The sequence below is a fragment of the Uranotaenia lowii genome, chromosome 2, assembly GCF_029784155.1.
Source record: "Uranotaenia lowii strain MFRU-FL chromosome 2, ASM2978415v1, whole genome shotgun sequence".
Taxonomy (NCBI): Eukaryota; Metazoa; Arthropoda; class Insecta; order Diptera; family Culicidae; genus Uranotaenia; species Uranotaenia lowii.
Window position 1 is genome coordinate 252,543,098 of NC_073692.1, and position 9,142 is coordinate 252,552,239.

Below are 9,142 nucleotides of genomic sequence, written 5' to 3' on the forward strand. Positions count from 1 at the left end.
ACTACAATCTGATATATTGAAACAACAAGGGATAAATGATAATGATTATCCTTCGGCTGTGGATTTTTTTTTTTTGTTTTTTTGTTTCTAATATAGTCGTTTTACCATCTTTATTGCATTCGCGACTTTATCAACGTTATAGTTGGCGGATCGTTATGGAAAAACTTATCCGAAAAACGAACATACTGAAAATCGAAGAAACACTGACGAATTCAAAATAGAACTGACAAAATACGGAACATTTAATAAGTACTGGAATAAGTATGAAATGAAATGAAATATGAATGAAGAAAAAAAAAAACAAGATTGACAAATGCGTGCAATCTAGAATGAATGATAAAAACAAGGGATCGCGACCTAGAATGAATGATGAAAACAAGCATGATAGAGACATGAATTCAATGATTGAATGGCATTTTTAATGGCAAATCGCTTTAAAGGTGACAATAAATGAATTTCATAATTATAAACCAGACAAGACTCGAAAAAAATGGATCAATGACTCAACGACATAAATCAACTTTCAAAGCTATTTGCCTTTTCCTCTATTCTGTTTACCAGAGCACTTTTACGATAGAAACATGTACTTAATAGCAATGACCATCCGTTATAATTCGGTGGCTATACAGCCTACAGTTAGTTTAACAATAATGTGTTTATCAATTTTTTTTATTATAAATTTTGAATAGACCGAAGAACTGGAAAACAGGGATAAATTCTTATCACCTAAAGGGCTGTACACCACAATAAGAATTAAAAGCGCAAAAAGAAAACAAAATAAATAAAATCGGAGAAAACAAAAGATATACAGCCTACAGTTAGTTTAACGATAATGTGTTTATCAATTTTTTTAAATAAATTTTGAATAGACCGAAGAACTGGAAAACAGGGATAAACTCTTATCACCTTAAGGGCTGTATATCACAATAAGAACTTCCAAAATAAATATAAGTGGAGAAAACCAAAGACACTCCCAAAATAAATAAACTTGGAGAAAACGAAAGACACTCCCAAAATAAATAAACGTGGAGAAAACGAAAGACACTCCAAAAATAAATAAACTTGGAGAAAACGGAAGACACTCCAAAAATATATAAACGTGGAGAAAACAAAAGATGCTCTCAAAATAATTAAACTTGGAGAAAACTTAAGACACTCCAAATAAAAAAATTAAACAACTAGGAGAAGACAAATGACACTCTTATATTAAACTAAATTGGAGGAAACATAGGACAATAGCAATGAATTCATGAAGAAACTCAGGACACTTCTCGAAGAAAAAACTTGAAAATTTTAAATTGACAAACAAGAAATCAAAGACAAATGCATAATGAAACAAGGAATAATAACATAAGAAAAAAAAATATCCATTTGATTCCACTTATATAATCCCATCCCATATGTATCTTAAGGTAAGGCCAGGCATATGATCGCCAGGCATTGACCCAGAATGAAAAAAAAAAAACATTATTGTGAAGTTGCTGCATTCTTGGCGCGACGTAAGAGGTTTCAAATTTCAGAACGTTGTCGTTCACACGTTTTGATGACAACGTGTGTCACTGCCTTCGTAGGAATATCATTGTGCGATATAACAAAAAGTGAAGGTTTCATTTTTTTTTTACATCCGCATCCAAGAACATTATGATTGTTTGTTTGCGAAATAGACTGATTGTTTTTTTCAAATGCCTTTTAGAATGATGAAAATATTTTTTTTTGAGATTTAAGATGACCCTTTCTGAAAGTAACTATCATACAAGAAACAAACTGTTTAGAGATAGTGCAATTATTTGTTTAAATTGAAATTTAGATATGGATTTTAAAATTCTTATATTCGGTTATTTAAAAGAAAACCAAATGAGTATATTCGCAGACGATATGGAACCATCCTGCCGAGGTGGAACTGACCCCCAACCGATTTCAACCTGAGGGGCGAAGGGGGAGGAAACCGCAGCCAACCTTTGGAACAACATCAACAACAACAACAACAACAACAACACCAGCACCACTGAAAAAAAAAATACCACTGCTACCACAATTTAAAAAAAAAAAAAAAAAAAAAAAAAAAAAAAAAAAAAAAAAAAAGGATGCGAAAAAAAAAAATTACTCGCAAAAAGAACAAAAAGCACCATAAGTTGAAAAAAAAAAAGATGCGAAAAAAAAAATTATGACTCGCAAGAAGAAAAATAAAACACACAACAAAAAGATGCGAAAAAAAATACTAAATCGCCCACTACTAACCCCATAAAACTACTAACACAACATCGATAAATAGGGAAACAGATATTAGGCTAAAGAATTTGCTAGAGGTTAGGTCAAAGAATTTTATTGAAATATATCTAGAATATTTTCTTTTCACGAACACTTACATTGAATAGGAATTAGGAATTAGGGAAACCGCTGAAGAAGACCAAAATGCTGTCGATGACGCCATCAACATCCGAAATTATGGAGCCAACTCGGGAATTAACGAGAACAAGAAGGAAATCAACGAGGGGAAGAAACTATACTGGGTCAATGGACGAAGCGAAAAAAAAAAACACAGTGAGGGTGACGTCGAGCGAAAGCGATCAGGACAGCGAAGGCGAGGAGGATCTGGAAATGCACGGGGTATAGCCAAGAAATACGAAATGAAAGTAGAACATCTAGCAACTCTAGAAAGACTAAGTCGAAGTCAACGACAAGATTACCTGAACGGATCATTCTCAGGTTCGGTACAGGCGACCGATCGGTTGATGAAGGAACTACGGGACATCTACCGGTCTGATTCGTGCAAGAGCAACATATACTCGATAGAGCTGGTCAACGTTTCGATTTACGAGTGGAACATACGGCTGATGTCGGTCGACCCGGACCGCCCGTTGCACAGCGATCTTGTCCTGCTGAAGAAGAAGGAGGGACAAGGACAGCATCCTGCTCAACATCATCTTGAAGGAGAGGCATCTTTTCGAGCCACAGTTCGTTCGGGTCGTTCATTCGGTGGTTACGTACTGGTGGGTGGTGAAATCTGTATGGAGTGGTTCTCGGAACAAGGCTGAAGTTCAGTATACACGGTCGAGGCGATTATAATGCAGAAAGCGGCCACTCTAGTCAAGGGTACAGCCCGAATACAATTTGGTGTGACCAAGAATCATTCATAGGGCCAGGACAGCTTGGCGCGTGCACAGCAGAGTTTCAAGTCGTTGGTCCAAATCCACAAGAAGAACGGCTGGTTCACTCCGCCAAAGGAGGACAGATAAAAGCAAATTGAACGGGGTTAAGCAGCTGCAATCGGAACAGCAGTAAACCAGCAAACTATCCTAATCTTTACAGTAGCAAACAGCGACCGGAAGCACAGAGACAACAGCCGTAGCAGATAAGCCCCAGCCAACACACAGATTGGGAAAAATAACAAGGCAGCAACAGGAACGATATAAAGGATGGCTCAGCACTTCAGTTAACTACACCGCAAGCTTGGAGTTCAACCAAGGTCGGCATTTTGGATCTTCAATTAGCTAGATAAAAGTTAGATTCCTGCACTCCCCTGTTTTGAAGCTATACTCTTCTAGAATAGCTTCAAACTCAGATAGTAGGGGGAGATGTAACGGGCCTGTGGCCAATTCCCACGCAAAGTAGGTTTGCAAAAGGTTATTGGCCAGGGTACCAAGAAGCGAACACTGCTACTCATCAGCTTTGTTTTTTTATTCAACTTTGTCAGCGAGAACTCGAGTGGGTCCGGGCCCAGAAAAGTTCTTGTTGGCAAGTCAATTGCAGAAAAAAACAGGTGTTGACTGAGTAGCCAAAAAGAGATATAGAGAGAGAATGAACTTAGTTCTGTTCAGAATGAACTAAGTTCATTTTTTTTAGGGTATATATAAGAATCAATTACGATTAATAAAAGAGAGTTGTGAAACGAACTAAAACGCGATCGTTTACTTCGATGACCGCTCCGTTATTCCAGACGCCTCCTGAATCATTCGATCCTCTGGTAACGGCTCTGGAGAACTTGGCAATAGAAGATCTGACGCTGCAAGTTGTAAAAGAACGATTGCTAGCGGAAGATTTAAAGCGGGCCGATCGACATGAAGATGAGGGCACAAGCAAGGTAGCAGCATTTTCGAGTGAAAAAAATAAAAAAGGCAGAAAATTCAAACCGAAGTGCTACAAATGCGGCAAGCGTGGCCATCTTCAGAAGGACTGTCGTGAAAAGGTTGCGAACGAGGCCAATTCTACGAATCAGCGGAGGGCGGTGAGTTTTCTGGCAAACCATGGAGGCTCTACAAAACAGGAAGGCAGGCTTATCTTCAAGCTGGATTCCGGATCGAGCGACCACCTGATCAATTGCGATGACGTTTTTTCCGAATCTAACCGTTTGAAAAATGCCGTCGTCATCAACGTTGCTAAGGATGGGCAAACAATCGTTGCCAACGTGACTGGAAAAATTCGTGGCCATAGCAACAGAGGAACCCCTTTGGTAATCAACAACGTGCTTTTCATTCCTGAGTTGAGGGATAACTTGATGTCGGTGAAAAAGCTGGCAAGTGCTGGAATCCATGTTAGTTTTGGACCAAACCAAGCTGTGCTCAAGAAAGGCGGAGAAATCGTAGCAACGGCCAAGCAACGTGGTGGTTTGTACGAACTGGAAGTTTTCGTTGAGCAGAAGTCGGCAAATGCATGTGAGGCGAATCTGAATGTTCTTTGGCACCGTCGCCTGTGCCATCTGAGCCAACAAGGTATGCAAACAATAGTGAAGAACAATCTAGCTACCGGAATGGACATCAAAGCAGATCGTCTGGAGTTGTGCGATGCCTGTGTGCGTGGGAAAATGTGTCGAGAGCCATTCAACGGTACCCGAATCAGAGCAACGAGGCCATTGGAGAGAATCCATTCGGATGTATGCGGTCCTATTGATCCCCCAGCCTGGGACGGATCAAGGTATTTCGTCTCCTTTATCGATGACCACACACACTTTGCCGTGGTTTATTTGATGCGCCGGAAGTCTGAGGTTTTCAAGAGCTTTCGGGAATACGAGGCAATGGCAACCGCCATGTTCAACACGAAGATTTCCAAATTTACCATGGATCAAGGATGTGAGTACCCGCATGGAGCAGTACCATACAATAACGATCCCCATTATCTTCTTCCCAAGACACCCAAAAGATTCCCTTTATCTTTTTGGATTATTAATGAACGATTATACTAATCGTTTTTTCATGAAATGGGATCGTTTAGACACAAATAACGATTCAGGGAACGGGTTGTTAAGTAAATAAACGATTCATTTTTTTGCTTTTTTCTACTTGCTCTGGAGCGAGCTATACCATACGTGGAATCTTTATCGAATAATCGTCTCATAAGAAAAACAACGATACAGCATATCGTGTAGTATTGATAAAACGATCAAAATTAATAATTTCAATTCGATTTTCGGAAACAATAAAAAACATTTAGTTCAATTTATTACATTTATTTTATTTATTGTAAATAAAGTACAACATAAAATACTTATCACAAAAACTTCCAGCACCTTCCGGATGTTCCGAATAAAGCCTCCCGGATGATGCGAGTAGCGCCATTTACATGGGTGTTGCTTGCACTGATCTGTTCTGGCCATATTGAGGAACTGACCGCTTGGTCGTTGGTTAAATCCTGCAGTATCTGCTGTTGCTGCAGCACTTCCGGCCGATTCTCCAGCTACCAGTTTCACGCTGCTGCTACGGTGGCGTTGCTTCCAGCGGATTTAGGCTGCAGGGTTTTTTCTCCGAACCTGAATCAATTTTCATTTAAGAATTAGTAAGAATCCTTTTAAGTACAATCTTAGTTTTTACGTGCTTTAACTTACCTCTAACTTTGCGCTGCTATGATTCCTCAGAGGTCTGAATCTGGCCAGAACCAGAATCTGTTAAATTTTCGCGAACTCTTTTGCTTGATTTTTTCTTATTTTTCACCGAAATCCGACCGCGTGTTGTCTGACAGCAGAAAAGTTGAAGCGTGTTGCTAAAATAATCATTTTATTTTCAAAACGATTCATGGTATCTTTAAGAAATAATTTTGAATCATTTCAGCGCGTTGCTAAAATAATCAATTTATTTCTAGAATATTAACCGTATCTTTCATAAATAATATTATATCCGTTTCTAGCTAATGCACATTAACCCAAGACACATCATGGAACGTTACTATTAATGTAATCAGAACGGAATAATATAGAAGATATGGAGTATCGTATTGAGCTATGCGGGTATCTTTCAAATAGTCAAAAAGATTTTTACTCGCAGAAAGGGATCCAGATCGAGCCAACGGTCGCATACACGCCCCAGCAGAACGGGGTGGCTGAACGGTTCAACCGAACAGTTATCGAGAGGGTCCGAACAGTACTGATTGAGTCCATGGTTCCGAAAGAGATGTGGCCGGAAGCTGTGCTGTCGGTGGTCTATGTGGTGAATCGAAATCCTACCAAGGCGCTACCGAACACAACCACGCCGGCTGAATGTTGGTATAGCAAGAAACCGTCGCTGAGCAAACTCAAAGTTTTCGGCTGTAGGGCTTACGCTTGGGTTCCAAATCAACAGCGGAAGAAACTAGACGACAAGAGCCGCGAAATGGTCATGATCGGTTATGCGCCGAATGGCTACCGGTTGTGGGACAAGCAAGCTCGCAGGGTGCGAATTGCTCGAGACGTACGGTTCGATGAAATGAGTTTTCCATATGCTGAAGTCAAGAAAAGCTCCAAGTCGCCGTTGGTCGTGCAACTCCCTTCCGAGCGAGAGGGGGATGAGCTTGAGGTTCCAGGTCAAAGCGATGGCAATATTGATGTCGCTGTCAAAGATCCCATTGATGAGGAAGAGGATGAAATATTCGAAGTTGCTTGTGAGGATTCGAGTGCAGAGAACGCAACACCAGGAGCGCTCCCTTCGCACTTAGAACAGCACGAGTCCGGAGGACAAACGTTGCTGAGGCGCAGCGAACGGGAGCGCAGGCTCCCTGGTAAGTTCCTCAATTATTTTACCAGTTATAGTGCAAATTCTGCTGGCCCATTCTCTACAGATATACCGGAATCTTTTGGCGATATTTATGACCGAGAAGATCGATGCAACTGGTTGAAGGCTGTGGACGACGAATTGCAATCGTTAAAATCCAATCACGTGTGGGATCTAACGCAGTGTCCACGAGGAGTGAAGCCTTTGAAATCCAAGTGGGTCTTCTGCGTGAAGGAAGATGAAGATGGTCGTCCGGTTCGATTCAAAGCCCGCCTAGTGGTGAAGGGCTACTTGCAGAAACCAGGGATCGATTATGACGAGACTTACGCACCAGTGGCCAAACTTCCAACAATAAGGACCGTGCTGGCCATAGCAGTTCAAAAGGGCTACCACATTCACCAGATGGATGTGAAAACGGCTTTCCTTCATGGCGAACTTAAGGAAAGCATTTACATGACTGTCCCCGATGGTGTCAAGGCAGGTCCGAATATGGTTTGTAAGCTGCTTAAGTCGCTTTATGGTTTGAAACAGTCTCCGAGATGCTGGAATCAGAAATTTAATCAACAGTTGCTCAAGATGGGATTCGTCCGCTCACTTCACGATTATTGTTTGTACGTGAAAGTGATGGAGGATGATATCTGGTATCTGATCCTGTACGTTGATGATTTGTTAATCATTGGCCGGAAACGTGATACAATTTTGAAGCTGAAGAAGGACCTATCTCAAGCGTTCCAGATGACGGATTGTGGCGAGGTTCACCACTTTCTTGGCGTGAAGATAACCTACAATCGAGAAGGTGGTGTCCTTAGGTTGTCTCAGGAAGCGCACGTAACAAGGATCCTAAATCGTTTTGGGCTGCAAGATTGTAATCCTGTGAAAACCCCAATGGAGAAAGGCCAACAATTGACGAAGGAAGGAACACCGACTGATGAACCGTATCGTGAATTATTGGGCACCTTGATGTATCTGATGCTGTGTGTACGGCCGGATGTTTGTTTTCCGATTGGTTACATGGGAAGGTTCCAGCAGAGTCCAAATACAGAACACTGGCAATGTTTGAAGCGGATTGTACGGTATTTGCGAGGCACCAGGCAAATGGTTTTGGAGTTCACCAGAAACAAGAATGCACCGAGAATCGTGGGGTACGCAGATTCCGATTGGGCTGCTGATGCTGTGGACAGGAAATCGATTAGTGGCTTCATCTTTAAAGTTTTTGGATGCACAGTGTCCTGGTCCAGCAAGAAACAGACGACCGTGGCAACATCATCGAGCGAGGCCGAATATGTGGCGCTTAGCAGTGCGGCGGCAGAGGCTATTTGGTTGAATGGTCTTCTGGATGATCTTCATATCACATCGGAAGCACCACCTGTAATTTTCGAAGACAACCGTGGCTGTATAGGAATGGCCAAGAACCTTGAGACGAAGCGGAGTAAACACATCGACGTGAAACATCATTTTGTAAGGGACCACATTGCGGAAGGAAGGCTGAAGGTCGAAGCTATCGGTACTAGAGAACAAATTGCCGATATTTTTACGAAACCATTAGAAGCTATCCAGTTCCAGAAACTTCGTAGTTCCCTTGGGTTGACCAATTGAGAGGGGGTGATATCATAGCAATCGGTGATTTATAAGTTTGTTATAAAATCGAGGCAATTCACTCCCACTAACTAGTTACATTACAAACGTCTTAGAATAAAGAAGCTTTTTATAAAACTTCAAGCGTTTCATTCTTTGACCTACAAGAATTAAAATGGGCGAAACTTCATGTTGATGCATTTTCGTTGGAACGTGAAGTTACGCCTATTCAAAATGGAGTTAATTTTTCTATTCGTGTAGGGCCAATAGGCGTAACTGAGTTGACCATGTGTGACAAAACGGCCTAATTATTTTTTGCGTGTGAGACCATTGGGCGTAACTTCAAAACCAAAACTAATAAATAAATAAATAAATAAATAAATAAATAAATAAATAAAAAACAAAAACGGCCGATCAATTGGGCGAAACTTGCAGGCGTAACTGAAATCGAAAACATAAAAAGGCGAAACTCGAAAATCTCGTAAATTTAGTGAAAAAAATTAAAGATTTTGATAGCCAACGAACAATAAGTGAATATAATGCACTTTTTTTGATTTTGTTGAACAAAAAGTGGTCGATTTTTTAAATAGGATTAGATTAGATGTTCCGAA

At 40.7% G+C, this 9,142-nt stretch overlaps 1 pseudogene; it reads left to right on the forward strand.

The window, feature by feature from the left end:
- Positions 1–2,116: 2,116 nt before the first annotated feature.
- Positions 2,117–3,791, forward strand: LOC129747126 (ubiquitin-conjugating enzyme E2 Q2-like; annotated as a pseudogene).
- The last annotated feature ends 5,351 nt before the right edge of the window (positions 3,792–9,142 follow it).